The sequence below is a fragment of the Ceratotherium simum genome, chromosome 8 (genome assembly GCF_057802395.1).
Source record: "Ceratotherium simum simum isolate JZ-2026a chromosome 8, ASM5780239v1, whole genome shotgun sequence".
Lineage (NCBI taxonomy): Eukaryota > Metazoa > Chordata > Mammalia > Perissodactyla > Rhinocerotidae > Ceratotherium > Ceratotherium simum.
This window is the reverse complement of record NC_141907.1, coordinates 33,605,493-33,623,932: the sequence shown is the minus strand read 5'-3', so window position 1 is coordinate 33,623,932 and position 18,440 is coordinate 33,605,493. Positions and strand designations below refer to the sequence as shown.

At 41.7% G+C, this 18,440-nt stretch overlaps 1 protein-coding gene across 3 annotated transcripts in view; it reads left to right on the top strand.

Moving 5' to 3' along the window:
* The first annotated feature begins 2,570 nt into the window (after window positions 1-2,570).
* Window positions 2,571-18,440, top strand: part of RBM47 (RNA binding motif protein 47) — a 157,595-nt gene continuing 141,725 nt past the window's right edge. Inside the window, exon 1 of one of the 3 annotated variants that reach the window (XM_087434227.1) lies at window positions 2,571-2,742. The gene's annotated coding sequence lies outside the window, so the exon portion shown is untranslated. The remainder of the gene's footprint in view (window positions 2,743-18,440) is intronic. The other 2 variants (XM_087434226.1, XM_087434225.1) reach the window with 2 other exon arrangements.

Below are 18,440 nucleotides of genomic sequence, written 5' to 3'. Positions count from 1 at the left end.
GAGCAGTTAAGCAATTTGCCCAGTATCACTTAGCTCAGAGGTAAAATTGAGATTCAAACTCACATCTGTGGGAAACCAGTCTCCATGCTGTTTGCGTTCACTCTAACCTCTTAGGCAGGAGGGAAAGAAGGAAGCAGAAAGCAAAAAGCAGGGGGTCTACAGGGGCCGGCCCGGTGGCGCAAGCGGTTAAGTGCGCGCGCTCCACTGCGGTGGCCCTGCGGCCGCCCGGGGATTCGCAGGTTCAGATCCCGGCGCACACCGACGCACCGCTTGTTAAGCCATGCTGTGGCGGTGTCCCATATAAAGTAGACGAAGATGGGCACGGATGTTAGCCCAGGGCCACTCTTCCTCAGCAAAAAAGAGGAGGATTGGCATTGGATGTTAGCTCAGGGCTGGTCCTCCTCACAAAAAAACAAACGAACAAACAATAAAGCAGGGGTCTACAAAACTAAAGTGCCCCAGGATAATGGAGTTTGCCTGAGAATAAAATAACAATAATAACAACAATAATAATGATAATAAAAAACACGCATCAAGGTTAACCACAAGCCACAGCCTGTCACTTTAAAGATCTGTTTTATTTTCGCCATATTCCTGGGGAGGGCAGTGGAAAGTAGTTAGGAAGAAAAGCTATGCCCATTTAGTAGGTGGCAGTGGGCAAAATTGAGAAAGCAGCAGCAGAAGAGCCAGGCAACGTTCGAGAGAAAGGAACTGGCTCAGAATTGCCGTCAGGACTCGCCCCCAGGGACCTGTGCCTCCTCCAGGGCCATCTTCCCTGACCCCAGCTCCACTTTACGTGGAGTCACTCACCTCCACACTTGCAAACTCAGTTTATTATTCCTGGTCCTCCTGCCCCAGTCTTGGGCCCAGGGCTTCCTAGGGAAAAACCTGTTCCAAGGTGGAAAAATCTGTGAGCCTGAGAATGGCCCCTCCTGAATCCTGTAACTCAGAGGGTCCCTGACGGTGAGAGGTTCTTGAGGCCACAATCCAGATGCTTCTGGAAAAGAAAAGAAAAATTCAGGCTAATGTGGAGCTGGAGTTTTTATTTGCCTTAAGGTTATGGAGCCCTCATTCACGGCTGGCAGTGTCAACCCTCAGATATAGTGAGAGAACCAGATCTAAGGAGCATTCTCTCTGCCTGCTGTCTGTGGTTCACCCTGGCTTGCATTGACCAGGAATGAGTCTAAAACTCAGAAAATGTTTAATTGACCTAGGTGAAATCTTGCACCATAGGGAAGATAAAAAAAAAAAACATCAAAGGCATCTAAAATGTTTCAGAATTCTTTGCTGGTTTTAAGGAATCATTTTTCCTAAAGGTAGCAAATGTTGTTTTTAGATTTAACTAGAACTGGGAACTAGTACCAGCCTCGCTGCTCAGTGAAACCTTGAACTAATTGACCTCAGTGTCTTCATCTGCAAAATGGGGATAAAGGAGAATTGATTTGTAAGGTTCAGATAAGATGAGGTGGGTGAAAGTGCTTGATAAAGTTCAAAGGGCCTCATTAATATAAAGGGATTAGGATTTCTTTCTTTAACATCGAAGCTAAGTAGAGGAAAAAGGATGTCAGCACGGATCACATTTTAGCCTCCAATAATCACTTTTTAACATTTATGAGGCATTATAAAATTATTTCCCTCCATTTCACACTGTTTTTCAAACGGCAATGACCACTATTTGTCCAGCATTGACTTCTAACTGACTAGGTTAAGTAACTCACCCAGGGTCAGACAGCAAATCCAGTGCCACAGAATGAAGCACACATCCAGGGTTGATTGCTGGGTCCTGAGTTTCCTTTCTATTAGTGAACTTCATGGAATGTGCAGGCCAATTATCTCCATGTATCTTGTCAATCTTGCAACTTTTAAGTGAGATGGAAATCAGTTGTACATTCTTTTACAGGAACTTTATTTTCCATTATATCCAAGATCGCCCGCAGTGAAAGTAAAATGTTTGCAAAAATCTCATTAGACTCTTCCAGAAACAGGCTGGGAGAGGTTAAAAAAAACTTGCTCATGGCCTTACAGCTAGTGAGTGGCAGTGCTGGGTCTAGAGCCCACTTCTAACTCTGATCACGCCCTCTCTACTTCAGAAAAAAGCCACAGTACAAATATGAGTAATAATAATAATGGCCGCTGATGCTATGTGCCAGGCACTGTTCTAAGCTCTGTATGTATTAACTCATTTAACCAGCAAACAACATTTCTGGACTAGTCCTTCACTAAACTAGCCCAATGAGAAACAGCACTTTTTTTTTTTCTCAGTTGAATGACATTGCAACCCGAAATCACAACTCCGTTTTAGGTTCCTGGTGGTGCCTGCTTCCTCTTCTAGTTTGTTTAGTCACAGAATTCGATTCCTGTTGGCCGATTACGCGCCTACAAACAGGCTTAGCGCTCTATTGAAATACGTGAGGCTCCTTAACTCTTGTGTAAACAGGTAATGCGAAGGGGAGGGGCACGGATTGCGGGTTTCTTGGGGATGGGATGGGGTGGGGGTTAGAGCCGACTCCCCAGAGAGCAGGCAAGGTTAAGGGAGGGCTCGGCTGCTGTTTTTAAATGCAGTGTTTTTTGTTCCCTTTCTAGAAACCAGCTGTAACTCTAGGTCAGAGCGCATTAAAATGAGCCACTTCTGAACGAGCAGCGCCCAGGCCCCAGGCCCTGCTGCGAAGGTCCCGGCAAAGGTCAGGGCTTCGTCCGCGTGACGTTCCTGCCTGCGCTCGTCCAAGCCGTGCTGTGTCTCAGGTAAGGACACTCTGGGAGGTCCCCCCGTCCATCGGGCCCGCCGCGGTGCTCGCTCTGATCCTACCTGGTTAAACGACTTCTTTACTAGGGGGAAGAATGGGGGTGGGGTGGTAGTGATCGGCTCGTGATTCAACTGCAGGTTCCTTATTCCTCAAACGTGGTTCTGCTTGGCTTCTCCGAACAGCCCAAAGCGGGCCAGACGTCTGACTTGGACAGATGTCTTCAGGTGGAGCAGGTGCCGCTTCTGGGGCCATTTCTGGGTGTCTGAAATAGATGTGACTTTTTGAGCGGGGAGAGAAGTCTGACTGGTGAAGTCCCCAAATCTCTCCCATCAAGGCAGAGTTTTTTTTTTTTTTTTTTTTTTTTAACCTTCAGCAAAGGTATCTGCGCTCCTAAAACAACAGGAATGTTGCACTGGCCTTTAGCCAGCGGAGGCTCAGCGAGCAGGATAAAATTTCAGTGCAGATTTACGGGAAGTTGCCGGTGTTGGGAGTAAAAATCTGGTTTGGTGAGTTTAAGGGAAGGGAGTAGACGAGAGACAACCTTGCTACTGTGAGGCGAATGGCCTCGGCTGGGGGAGGGCAGCGGGAGGAGGGAGGAGGGAACAGGGAAGAGCTCGGAGACGAGACTCCGAGCGCTCCCCGTGCGCAGCGCCGGACGCAGCCGGGCTGCTGGGGCCGCTCGTCTCCCCCGGGTGCGGACCCGGCGCCGCCTCTGCCAGTGGAATCGCCGCGCTTTCAAGTTCTCGCTCCCGCCAGGAATTTAGCCCCAGAGAGCTGCCTTCTGGTTATCGCTCCCGCTTCCCACTTTGGAATGTGCAGCTTGGGACAGTGAGAAGCCGGGGGCTCGGGGAGTTGTCCTCGTTGAGAGTTCCTTTCTGCAGGTTTCCAAGGTTAAGAAATTCTGACAAACTGGAATTCCCAGAGCCTGCGAGTTAAGCCTTAAACGATCTGTTGCTTTAAGCGGCGCGGTGGGGAGTAGCTGGACACTCCTTATTTTGGTTTTACATTAAAAAGAGGGAGGCCGAGGAGATGTTGTAGGTTACTTCCTAGCTGTGTAAATTGCTACCGGGCTGTGAATGGTGTTAATTTCTGAAGTGAGCGACTCCAAATACATAACAAAGGTAAGGTGGCTTTTGGAAATCCTTCTAAAACTACTGTCCCTTAATCTTACATTTAGGTCCGAATTTTGAAATTTTTTTTTTTTCCTTTTTCTTCTCTCTATAGACCTTATTTCCCTCATCTACCACCCTCTTTCCACCTGTGGTATATGTAGTGGGGGAAAAAAAGGATTTATAAAAAGATTTTAAAAGCATGAGTTTCTGGAAAAGCAGAAAATCGTATACAGTTAGCTCCATCATGTTTCCTCTGGTGATGAAACCTTTTCCCTACAAGAAACAGATTTTTTTTTTCACCCTTGAATACACGTAATTGGGCCGTCCAGAGGCACAGGTGACTTTTTAGTCTCAGATTATTGAAGTGAGATTGAGGGAACGTTCATGACAGGCGTCTCATTAAGTGTTAAGCGGGGAGGGATATTATCTTCCTGTAGTAATTTACCTCCAAAGGTAACACTGAGTGGAGGGTTAGTTGCATGGTTAAAAATTCAATCTGCATAAAAGTGTAGGGCTGGTGAATTATGACAGCTGACAAATCACCAGTCACCCTATATTAATATCACTTAAAAATCACTTATTAAAATAAAGTGGAACTTTTCAAATAAATGATTCAAATAAATAAAGTGGAACTTTTCAAATAAATGATTCATTTTTTAATTAGGTAAAAGTTCATTTACTCTTGGGTACTGTCCCAAGGCGTTTGGGGCTGTGGCTTCTTTCTTGAGGCTTAGAAAGGTAGTGTCCTCAAGATACTTCTAGGCCATTACTGATTTGAATGAAAAATCAAGCGGTTTTTTTCTACTGGCATTTTAATGACTCACTCAGTTTTCTTTAGCAGGAACGTAGATTAGAATGTGTTCTTTTAAACAGTTTGTTTTTTTTTTAAACTGTTCTTTTAAAAAGTTTTAATGCTAGAGTCACATGAATCTTATAGGAGAGAGGAAGCGAAGAGTTGACAACGCAAACATGAAGTTGCCACGGTTTTAAGCACGATTGCAATTAGGCCAGGAGCATTTGAGAATTGCAGGTGTGGATTCTAAAAGGTCAAAGGTTGTCAGCGACATAAAACAACCTCTAGACAAACCGAAGTACCCAGTCAAGGTAATGAGATAGTATTTTGTGGGAGTTTGTGTTACTATTAATTTAAACAATAATCTTTGTCCGACTGATGATCTGGAATCTTGGAGGGAAACAAAACCATCCCAGTCCGAAAGGGAAACAAGAGGAGGAAAAGGGAGAAGTTTGGGTTTTTGTGTCCTTTCTTGTCTACCTTCCCCTTCACCCTGTTCTGGTATACACACCATTGGCGTCTTCTTTGACTCAATTACTGCATACTGGGAGAACGAGGAATCAGAAATTTCACAAGAGCTTAGCTTTGTTATTAACTTTCAATATTTGTTAAATGAAGAAATAAGCTGACAAAAACAAAGCAACTAGCCTAGCTCTGCCATGCTTCTTTACCTGACGAGGCTACGCTTAAAATCGTCTGAAGAGTCTTTTTTACATATTCTGAAAAAGAATCAGATTTTGAAGATTTATCATCTTCCTCTTGGTTATTGAGTTTTCAGAAGCTTGTAGGATTGAAAATTCGGCATCATCATTTTATTCCAATCTCTATAGATTTAATAGTCAACATATTTCTTTTTGATTTCCCCATTGTGCTGCTCCAGACTATTTGAAAGGATTCTGCCCAAAACCGTTGGGGACAATGAGGATGAAATAAAGATAGAAGGCAAGGAAACTGTGCTTCTGGACATGTGTGCCATACACTTGCTCTAACTAATGTTTAAGACTACTCACATTTTTTTTTCCTTACATGATAAGAACATTCAGATTAGACTGTTCTCTTTGGTTTACTAGTAACAGAACCTGTTCTTTGTAATTTAAACAAAGATTAGGAGGTTCAAGTAGATGAAATTATTTTTTTAGAAAATGAACTTGTCTTTCAAATTCTACTCTTGATCTGAAAATTAAAAGTAAATCATGTCCTAAATGATTGAGTTTTGGCTGCTGTAGGAAAGTATTTGCCTGTTTCAGACAGGTTTCCACCTCCACGTTTCAAGTCTCTCTGATTTTTCAGGAATGGGCATAGGAATGGATGCAGGCGTGCTGGTGGGGGGAGGGAGATGGCGTCGAAATTGGACCGAGGTTCCAGTGAAACTGTGATAAGGTTTTCTCAGAGGATGCATAATCCTGGAAAAAACTTACTCTGAAGAGGGTTTAAGTTTGGGATTCATAAGACTTAGAAGAAGGATACATTTTGCACGAATCTAGAGTTTGTGTGCCAAACATTTATGAAGTTACGAGGAAGACGTAAATGCAGTTTAAAAAGTGGTTGTCAGAATGAGTCCCAGTTAAAGGTTTTATTGAAATGTTTCAACTACTGGCCTGATTAAGAGATATATTTTTCCTCTTGGGAGCAGTTTCTGTGTCTTACGATGACGTTGATTTTCTGGTTTAATATCGTAAGACGTGTGTGTTAGTCAAAACCACCTGCTTAGAGTAATTGCTTCAAAGAACAACTGGAAAATATTTTCAATAATGGCACAGAGGTGACTTGGGTTATGAGATGGGAGGCCTTTAGAACCTCCAGAGAACTGTCGTAGAAATGATAATAAGTAATTGTTCAATTGCCGCCTCAAGTTGTTGGAAACATGTCATGCTGGAGGGATTTAGGGGGAAGCGGCACCCTGCCACTTATTGTGTGTGGTCCTGAATTATCTTGTCAGTAAAACAATGCTGAGATGGCCTGAGCTTGATTTCTGGTTGTTTCTGCTTCTCTCATAGTTGCTGCCCCTTCTGTTCTGTCAGCATCTGTAGCGAGGAGAGGAGTCAAAGGTATCCTCCCCTTGAAGTCAATATACCCCCTCTTTTCAGAACCTCTTATAAGAGTTTTATTTATTTATTTTCCCCCCAAAGCCCCAGTAGATTGTTGTATGTCATAGTTGCACATCCTTCTAGTTGCTGTATGTGGGATGCGGCCTCAGCATGGCGGGAGAAGCAGTGCGGTGCGCGCCCGGGATCCGAACCCGGGCCGCCAGCAGCGGAGTGCGCGCACTTAACCGCTAAGCCACGGGGCCGGCCCAGAACCTCTTATATTTTACCCTGAAGAAGATGTGAGGGAGGAATTTGTCCAGTCAAAGTAGAAGGGAAGAGAGTGTCTGGAGGAATAAATGGAATAAGTGGCCAAGAAACAGGTGCATTCCAGACACCATTAGCAGTGTGGAATTTACCAGAAAGCTCACATGGGAGACTATCAAGGCCCTCAGACTATTGCAGGTGAACTGGCAACTGTAAGAATTTGAGACTTATCCCCCCTTTTGCAATTAAAATGCTCCCAGGGCTTTGCAATAGATAGCTAATTTGAGTGAATTTAAGATATCATTTCTCGGTACAACCAAAAGTAATCTGATTACAAAAGGCACGAGCCCTTCAACTACACTCCCACTCTGCTTTTCCTCTACTTTCTGTGGTGGTTTAAGGACACCTGAAAAAAAAAAAATCACAGCTCAGTTTAAGTAACTTACATAGATAATATGAGCATTCTTTTGTTGTGAATATTCAGTTTTTGTCATCAGAGGAACTTAGTTTATAGCAAAAATGATTTGTGGGTATGTTTAGATATATACAGTTTATATGTTTATAAGATACACAACATAAGTAAACTGATACTATGATAGAAATGATTGAGGGCAGTTTATAGTTGCTTTTTTGTTAAGCCTTATCTGGTTTAAGAGTGGGGTCATTTTAGAAATCAAAAGTACAATCTCTACCTTTCTGAAGGCCATTTAAGAGAGATGACATCAGAAGAAGACAGAGTGCTACTGTAACCTTGAAAACCCTTTGTGATTCTGGGAAAATATTAATCCTTTGGTCTCAGCAGATTCCTTGTTCTGCAAAGTGTATACTTTATTTATAAATTACAGCCAGTCACATTAATCAAGAAAACAATATCCCGTCTCCTCTAATCAGGGTATTTGTCTTTGGGGATACTGTACGTTTGTGGTTCTTAGGAACATGGCGGTCCAGTGCTAAGACCATAGTAGGTGCCTGGTGGGTGTAAGCCGAATGAAAGGGGAGTTGCTGAAAGCTTTAGCCTCCTGATTGTACTTTGCTTCAGGTAATAGTCAATTTTGCTCATATTCCTTGAGTTTCCACCACTGGGGAGAAAAACAGTCTGATCCCAGAAGCTATGGATAATCCACACGTGGGTGAGCAAGAGTTAACTATAGGTTTGTACCAATGGGCAGTGGATGAGTGTACAATGAATGCGGGGCAGTGTGCAACTGAAACAGGAACAGGACGGCTCTACCTGACCCAGGAAATGCCAACCTGTAAAAATTAGAATAAAAAGTGTTTATCTTTCAGAGCGCAGAGACCCGGCTCAATCAATTTTGTAAAGCATTTTACATGCCAAAAGAAAAAAAGAAGTACTTAATTAAATGAAGAGGATTTTTTCAGGTGTTAATTGTCTAGATCGATTTGATTGCCATTCTGAAAATGTTTATTCGGGCCTTTGGGGCTCAGGTAAAATATTCATGATTCTAAAAGTAGGGATCCTTGATGACTATGTATAATCTCACTGTGGTTTTTGAAAAGATGGCTTAAATAATATTTCTTTTTGTTTGTTGTCATTTATTTAAAAAAAATAATAACATGGTTCTCGGTACACCAAGCCCTTGCCAAGATTAGGCCCATCTTCTCAGTAGCCTTCTCAAGACAAAGTTGCCTTTGTGTTCCTACAACTGGGAGGATTTGGTGACACAGAAAACTCAATGGGGCACTGCAACTTATTATGAACGGAAAATTCAATGGCCTGATGTTTTGTTTTTGTTGATTTTTTTTTTTAATATTCTCCCGGCTAATATCTATGATCTATTTCTCCATGCAGAAGAATGCGTGGTCGTGCATTTACCTTGGAGTTTAATGAGATTATAAAAGGTAAAGCTGCCGTATGCTGATGCAGAGGAAAGCTTAGACCCGTGAGCTAGTTTGTTCTCAGGGTAATCAGCAAAATTTGCTCACATGTGGAGAGAAAGAAAAGGAGGTTACCAGAGTGCAAATGACAATTGAGGGGAAAGGGATGGAATTCAAACTCTATGGCAGAGTGGCTAAGAGCATAGACTGCCTTGGTTCAAATCCTGGCTCTGCCACTTATGAGCTGTGGGACTCTAGGCAGGTTACCTAGTCTCTCTGTGACTGGGTTTCCCCAACTGTAAAGTGACTACCTCACATAGTTGTTATAATTAATCTTATAAATAAATCAATCTATTGTGTGGAAGAGTTGAGAACAGTGCTTGGTGTGTAGTCTGTATGATATGGTACATAGTCAACATGAAATGTGTGTGCATCGTGTTTGGATGCATTTCTGTGTTTGAATTCTCATCCCACTACCTTACTCCATGTAAGAGTTTTCTTTTGTGACCTCTTCTGCTGGTTGGAATCCAGGATTCTCTTCCTAACATCACTCCTTGGCTTTGACCAAATGGCCACTGCCATTGTAGGCAGGCAGGCTCTATTTTGCTGAAATTCTTTTGGTTTTTGTATCTTAGTTGTATGGAGAAAATGTTACTTAGAATCACCAAGGTACATTTTTTTTTATTTTCCTCTCACTAAACTATAAGGTGTTGATTAGAAACAAAAGGAATGATGCTAGTATGTCTGTCCAGTGAGAGACTGTCAAGTGTCCTGCTGAAAATGGAGTATAGAGTCTGGAAATGGCTAATGCAAAGTAGAAATTTTCTGTGTGAAAGAACTTAATACATCAAACTTAAGTAGTTCCTATTGTGACTTTTACTGGTTAGTATTAACTAGTATAATCATAACATATAATATGGGCCTTTCCAGAACCACCACGATGCCTTACCTGTGTACTTCTCATGAAATTTTATATCACTTCTTACTTTTGTACATACTCTATTTTCCATATCAAACAAAAATTAAGTTCTTTGGAGTCAGGATTTGTGTCTGAATAATATTTTCATCACTCAATGTTCCTAGTTTATAGTTGGGTGCTCAATAAATAAAGAATTTCTTTCCCCAAATACATTATTACCATTATACACACATAATGGCATTTTTGCATTCCATGGATATGTTTTATACATCGTATTTATTTGGATGACTTCTGTTTTTTCTGCATGCATTTTACAAAAAATTGTTGAATAGAGGAAATACGATGCAACTGTAGTGAATTCAGGCAGGAATGAACCAGAACAGAAGCCCTATCCACAGCCAGGCCTCTGAAAGCTTGGCAGGGTGGGGGAGGCCTGGGTAGGAAGGGGGCGCATTGTTACAGTGCTTGGGTGCCCATCACGTTGTTGAAAAGTTTATACTCTTTTTCTGCTCTTTAACATCCTTTAAAAGGTGGACACTTATTACTGGGTAACTATGAGAAGGAGGAAAAATCCATTTTCTCAAAATTGGAAGGAATTTATTAGATAATTATTAGGAAAAAGTGCATTTTCTCAAAATTAGGGAGAGTGAACAAAGACATCGAAGAGAGGAAGGACAGTATCGGGTGAATATACAGATTTCTGAGCCGTAAAGGTGTGGGTTTTTTTGGTGGGCTGATGCTGTACTCCTGGCCAAGGAAGAGAGATGAGGTAGGAAGCCAGGAGGCTGAAGAAGCGTTGAGAGAATCGCCTCTAGTGAAATCCTATTTGCAGAGCAAAGGGAATCTAGTAACAAGTTAGCTCTTCCCACTTGGTGCAGACAGTAGTTTGGCCCAGGGACCGCCTTTGCTCTTTGCCCCACATTGTGGGTTTCAGGATCCACCGCAACGTAAATGTCGACTTGCCAGCGAAGACACAGCAACTACCAGCTCAGATGGTGCCAATGAGCCCTGGAATTTGTGCCTTTCATCAGCAGTTGCTCCGTATTCATAGATAATCACTCCCAGCAGCTGAGACTGAGCCTGGGAAAGCACGGTCTTTGAATATTCTCCTAGCACCCTTCCCAGAGTGGCATTTGGGAGTCACTCTCCCAGTTGGGAACTGTAGGAGGCACACAGACCCTGAAATGAAATGGCGACACCCATATTCTCACACATCCTAGTAATGTGTGAAAGGTCTTCCCCTTTCCCCTTTGGCTAGAGCTAGTCAATGAGCTGCAGCGGAACTGCAGAATCCTCCTGTTATCTCCCTGCTTCCACCTTTGCCCTCACTGCACACACTCTGTTCTTGACACAGTATCCAGAGCAACTCTTTTCAAACAAAAGTCAGATCATGTCAGTCTCCTGCTGAAAGCTTTCCAGCACCTCTCCATCTCACTCAAAAGCCAATGAGGCACTATATTTCTAGTCCCATTTCCTCTTTAATCTCACCTCCTATCACTCACTCCCTTACTCACTCTGCTTTAACCACAGTTTCATACCTCAGGGCCTTTGCACTGGCTGCTCCCTCCTCCTGAACCATCTTCCCCAAATATCTGCATGGCTCACTTTTTCGCCTGCTGCAAGTCTTTTCTCCTCCTCCCCTTATCTAAAACAGCAATTCTTCCTTCCTGCTGCACTCTCTATCTCCCTACCCTGCTCTATTTTTTTATATAGTTCTTATCACTTTTTAGCATGCTCCATGATTGTATCGCTCATTGTCTATCTCTTCCCCAACTTGATTGCCTGCTTCATTTATTGATATATCCCAAGGGCCTTAGAGCAGAGTCGGCCACTGAGTAAGTACTCAATAAATTTTTGTTGAATGAATGAATAAAACACACTGGCTTTTACACAGCACAAGTATAACTGACAGCGCAGTATAACTTGTGTGTTCTACTCAAAATACAGTCACGAGAACATCTTTCTGAATGAGAATGGGTTTTCTCCTAGGACTCTCCTGTTACGCCGCCATGTTTTCTCTGGTTTCATTATTTTCTCTGCCGCCACCAGCCCTTGATGGAGGCGGATGACTAAGGCAGGGCAGCTCGGGGATGGCGCAATCATTTCAGCACTTCTGTTTCCAAATCAAAGCCTCTTCTTTGGCAATCTTTTTGAGATTTCCATCTAATTCTTACAGGCCTCTGTTTTGAACCAGTCTTGTGAATTGCATACCCTACAGATAATTATACTAACTGATGTTACTATATTGTTTACCACTTTTTCTATTGTCATTTAATTATAATTAATGATTGTTCTGAAAGTAACTGTCAAGAAAAGTTTTTTTTTTTAACTATCTCTGTTGACCTTTGAGATTTTGCCAAATGCCAACTGCTACTACAGGATTCCTTCTAGATTTTTCCAGTTGCAGAGCTCACTTAGGTATTTCGCCTTGACCTGGCATGAAACAAGTGTGTGAGTGTCATTGTCTGAGTCTTTAATATTTCCTCAGATCCTTTGTACAAAACCTTGGTCTTGCCTTTTACTGAGTGGTAGGACTCTCTGCTTGTCATACTTGTTTGCTAGCCTTAGCCTCATTCTCTACCTTTCCACAATTACCTTGGTTTGGCAAAATTGCATTTCTTGGTCCATGGAGGTGCAGCTCCTTCTGTGCATCCACCAGCCTTTTTTAGATCCATAGCTTGGCACTGGAAAGGGCTTCCCCACTGGCTGGTAGAATCCTGTGGCTGCTAGGCTTGGGGACCCCAGAACTGGTCTTGAAGGTGAGTATACACTCCAGGAAGGTTCTTTGAAGTAAAAGAAAAAAAAAGGCAGTAGGATTTAAATTCTGCCGAAGGTACATGAAGATCCTGGATTTAGTTATTTTTGACTCTTGTTCATCATGGCTTGTGGCCAAGTTAGAATTATTTGGGTTTTTGTCACTTCTGAGTTGATTTGGAAGCTATTATCATTATTGGTAGTAAGTTGATGTAGAAGCTGTCATCACAATTGATAGTAACTGGACAATTTGTTGAGGATTAAAAAAAACCAAAATATACCTAATAAACAGCTAATATTTGTAGTACTTTCTGCAAATCATTTTATTACTTACCATAGGTACTGAATGGGACATTAAAAGTGAAGTAACATATAAAGTTAAATTAGATCTATCTTCAACAATATACTATGTAGAGGGAGCTGGTGGTAATTATTTATGAGTTAGAAAAATTTATCAAAATATAGACCTAGTAAATAGGTATACTTGAAAAAAAGATGAATATGAATTAAACCATTCATTCAAAGAACCTGTTTTTCTTTTCTTTTCTTTTTTTTTTTTTGGTAAGACTAGCCCTGAGCTAACATCTGTTCCCAATCCTCCTCTTTTTGCTGAGGAAGATTGGCCCTGGGCTAACATCTGTGCCCATCTTCCTCTACTTTATGTGTGGGATGCCTGCCACAGTCTGGCCTGATAAGTGGTGTGTAGTTCCGTGCCCGGGATCTGAACCCACAAACCCTGGGCCGCTGAAGAGGAGCAGGTGAACTTAACCACTACACCACCAGGCCGGCCCCGCTTTTTTTTTGGTGGGGAAGATTGGCCCTTAGCTAACATCTGTTGCCAATCTTCCTCATTTTGCTTGAGGAAGATTGTCGCTGAGGTAACATCCATGCCCATCTTCCTGTATTTTATATATAGGATGCTGCCACAGCATGGCTTGATGAGCAATATGTAGGTCCCTACCAGGGATCCAAACCCTGGGCTGCCGAAGTGGAGCGCACGAACTCAGCCACTACACCACCGGGCTGGCCCTAGAACCTGTTTTTTTTAATGTAGACATAGACTTAACTGCTTTTATTGAGCAGCTGCTTTGTGCCAGACACTGGGTACTAGGTATGCAGTGGAGAAAGTTCTTTGCCCTCAAGATGCTTTCTTTGGGGGTGGAGATGGGGTTCAGTACTCTGAAGGAACTAACAGGTACTAAACAATAGTAGGTGGGCTCTCTTAGCTAGCACTCCGAGAAGGCTACTCTAGGGAGGTGATGCTGAAGGCGTCTGATGGGCAGGAAGATCCCTGCGAGATGGAGTAGCATTTATGAAGATCCGAAGGCTGGAAAAGCTTGGCGTGTTGAGGGACATAAGAAGGCTGATGCTGCTGCAACGCTGGGAGCGAGGAGCAGCAGGGCAGGAGATAGGGTTGTGGGAGTTACTGAGACCTCCAGCAAGAACAGAGGCATGTCTTCTAGGCAACTCTTTTTTTCTCATTATATCCAGATTTGCAAATATAGATAAAGTGTGGGACCTTTATTTATATCACAAACGACAAAATAATATTCTAACACTAACTGAGCAGCTACTGTGTGTAGGAAATTGATGGGGGGATGGGTGAGGGTGGGTTAACATTAAACATTCTTAAGTGTAGTTTCAGCCATCAAGAATTTTCAAATTCAAGTTAATCCTATATATATTTAATATTGAAATGTTAAAAACATGTTTGATATTTGCATTATATATTTAATATTTATATGCTAATATATTATAAATATTAAATGCTAAGTTAATTAAATACATTTAATGTATTTAATACATTATATATAATGTATATAATACATTAATATATATTTAGTGTCTATTTAATATTGAAAACTAAGGATAAATCATGCAACAAGAATTCATCCCACATTACAAAAGATAAAAAGGAAATATTACAGGATAAAACACAGTGGATTTCCTTGTGAGTGACAGCTACTTAGAGGCATGCAAATTCATGCTGTAAATATTGACACATAAAAATGGATCCATTTAGAACATGCAAATGTATTTCCTGTATCTTCCTTACCTAACTTTACAAGGGGTCTGCTGTACTTCTGCATATTACGTGAGTGGAAGCTGGAAGCCAATTCAGACACACTTTAAACTACATTGTGAAAGGCTGATTTGTATCACTAGCAAACCCACTTTTTGAGCTTCTAGAGCAGGCACTGGGATATGATGGCAAATAAGGCACAAGGCTTTTGGAGCTTAGAGGAATGGAAGCTTTATCTGTTCATTTTTAGTACCACCACGGCAAGCCCTCCTCCTCCACGAGTGGTTATTCTAAAAAAAAATGATTGAGCATGTATTTCCAATTTCGTAGGAATAAAATGCTATATTTTGATCTGAAGCAATGGAAAACTTCAGTCCGAAAAAGTAAAGTTTTAAAAGTCATAAACCATTGGGGTGGGTGGAGGTAGGAGAGGAGGTTACTATGGATAATGTTTTGCAATCATGGCTATAGAAACTGTCATCGGCTGCAGCTTTTCATTCTGGTATGTCAACACCAGTGGATCCCTTGAGGTGTAATCAAATTTATTATTGCTTAATTGGGCCAAATGGTGCAGTTTTTGGTTTTGCATAAGATGGGTCAGTCTCCAAAAGGATATGTAGTGCCTGAAGGTTTCACATTTATTTAAATTCTGTTTTTAATAGGATAGATACTCTGAATAGGTCAGCTACTATAATGTATACCTGCAATAATCACATAGAGAAAGAAGGCGGCTTGTGTCTGAGTAATCGCTGAACAGCTATCTGTAACTAAATATTTGAAGTTGAAAGTTGAAAATAGAAAATAATAATGGCTAATAATAATGGCTGACATTGAATGAGCACCTACTGTATGCCAGGCATGATGTTGTTTAATCAACTAAACCACCCCTAAGGAGTAGGTCCTATTGTTATTCTCATTTGACAGATGTGGAAATGAGGTGCTGACAGGTCAAGCAGCTTGCCCGGGCTAAGCAGTAGTCAGGATTCAGACTCTCATAAGGCTTCCCAAATGAGGTCAGGTTTGGGGAAATCCCTGGACCAGGACCCAGTCCTCTTACCAAGATCTGCCACTGGCTTATAAGCCTCAGACAAGCGACCTTGGACATGGCACTTCACCTTACTGGTTTTTAATGTCCTTGCCTTTAAAATTGGATAGAAGGGAGGGGAGGTTTTTGGACTGGACTTATGTTTCACATGGCTCTAAATTTCTCTAAGTCTTTTTACTTTCATGGTTCAAATATGTAAAAGGTTGCTGTTCATAGGATGTCTAAAAGGAAGGTCAGGGTGGTGGGAGTAAACTGGGTGGGGGGGAGGGGATGGATTAGAAGGGCAGTCACCCTGGCATTAAGTCACAGGAAGGAAACTGCTAGGTTAGATGGCTTGTCCAGATCTTACAAAGTTCTTACAGACTTGATTCCTGACTCCTGAATCCCATTTAAGATAGTAAATATTGCTGGCATATAAAGTGGTTCTAGACCAGTGTTCTAGACCAGTGGTTCTCCACTGGGGGAGACTGTCCTCCAGGGGACATTTGGCAATGTCTGGAGACGTTATTGGTTGTCATAATCTAGGAGGAATGGAGTGCTACTGGCGTCTATGGGCAGAGGCCAGCAATCCTGCTAAATGTCCTGCAATGCACAGGAAAGCCACTTACAACAAAGAATTATCTGGCCCCAAATGTCAGTAGTGCCAAGGTTGGGAAACCCCATTTTATTTATTTATTTATTTGTTTGTTGGTTTGTTTGGTGAGGAAGATTGTCACTGAGCTAACATCTGTGCCAGTCTTCCTCTATTTTGTATGTGGGATGTTGCCACAGCATGGCTTGATGAGCAGTGTGTGGGTCCATGCCCAGGATCCGAACCCATGAACCCCAGGCCGCTGAAGCGGAGCGGGCAAATTTAACTATTATGCCACTGGCCTGGCCCCTTGGGAAACCCCATTTTAGAAGAGTCTTTGCTCTCCAAAACCACTGCAGTCTTGTACAACTTGAACAAATAGCGTTCCTTCCTTTAGTTTTTAACACTCATCTCTTTTCTGAAGATTCAGGATCTGAGAAGGAATTTGGGGGAGGAGCCCATGGACAAGGTTGAGTTGAACTCTGTTCTTAACAATGCAAGTGTTCACCAGCGGCCTGCTACAGAAGTCATCAATTAATAGTTTATTTTTCCCTTCGCTGCAGATTCAGTGCTTAACGTCAGTCACTTCACTCTTTCCTTCTCAGGTTCTGAGAATTTTATTTTTTTTTTAAAGATTTTATTTATTTTATTTTTCCCCCCAAAGCCCCAGTGGATAGTTGTATGTCGTAGCTGCACATCCTTCTAGTTGCTGTATGCGGGACTCGGCCTCAGGATGAACGGAGAAGTGGTGCCTCGATGCGCACCCGGGATCCGAACCCGGGCTACCAGCATCGCAGCGCGCGCACTTAACCACCAAGCCACAGGGCCGGCCCTCTGAGAATTTTTCCTTAGGTCCTATTGATGTCACTAAAATACTCCCAGAATTTTGTTAGACTTTTTTTTTTTTGGAGAAGTGTCTTGGTATTTATAAATTTCCAGCAGAACTGGGCTTTGAGAAAGTTTGTTAGTAGAATCTTTTCAGACCTAAAGATGCCTTCAGATTGAAGCTTTAGGTAAAGTAGAATGAAGTTGTCCTAAGCCTTATCAAGTCTGTATCTTGAATTCATTTAAAATGAAGAATCCTTGTACAATGCTTTCAACTGCGTGGAGAGAGATCTCAAGTAAATACATGCTGGTATATAGACACATTGTCAACAGCTTTGGAAAAACAACAAACATTAGAGGATGGCTAGAAATGAACTCCACGTTCTAGGCTGACATTTTCCTTTGAAGAAACATTTTGGTCAATATTTGATGTCCTGTAGATTTGGGGAAGAAAGATAAATGCATTTAGGTTTGCAGTTCCTGGCTGAGGGAAGTTTACCCAGTTTCCACAAGAAATTAATTACAACCAAAGAAAACCTTTAGTCTTACGCCAGATCAGGTCATTTAAGGTCACAAAAGCTCCACAAATGCCTTGTTAGATCACCGCATTTGTTTCTGCCTCCAGCAAGCTTCATGGGATATATTTCGGACATCGTAATTCGTGGAATTTCTAGGGACACTCTTTGAATGTCAATTAAATACAGACCCTAGATGCCAGTTATCTCGCCACACACACATTGTGGATCTATGATCAATGAATTCATTCAAAATCCGGGGAACTTATCTCCATTTTCCTCCCTTCTACCTTTAGGTACAACTGGTTCTACAATTTACTACCTCTTGTTAAAGAAATGCTTACTTTTCTTCCTTCTAAAGCTAACTTTCAGGCTTCTAGAGGTAGCTAATTTAACTGCACCCTGGCTCTCTTGATCCTTCATGCTTTTGACATTTGAGTCCTATTCCATCTCAGTCTTCATCTTTCTGTTTTGAAGAATCATAAGTCTTGTATTGAAGGCCAACACTCATTGTGTGATTATTTTAGTTGCTCCTCTCATGATATTGGATATAGATATGTATATATATATCTCATCCATGATATCTTTCATGTGATGGAGAAATTGTCCCAATTAATCTAAGATGCTCTATGGTTCTGCCCAAGTCTTGAATAATGCTTTCAAGTTTGCTTCCAAATCTCTTCTTGAAGATTCTATGTGTCTTGTTGGCCTTTTTGGTAGTAATAACTCTAGCCGTTTATTCATTGACTGGATACAGGTTTTATATCAGGCATTAGAGATACACAATGGATAAGAAATATTCTGGGTTCTTAACTTGCTCAGGGACGAGGTAAGACATGTAAGCGAAAAAATGCCTTTTTTTGCTTTCTGTAATAGAGGTGTTTATTTATTCATTCATTGATTCGCTGAAAACCATTTATTGTGTGCCTACATTTACCTTCTAGAAATAAGACAAGATCTATTCTAAAGGAGTTTATAGTCTAGTCCAGACAGACTGATACATTAAAAATGA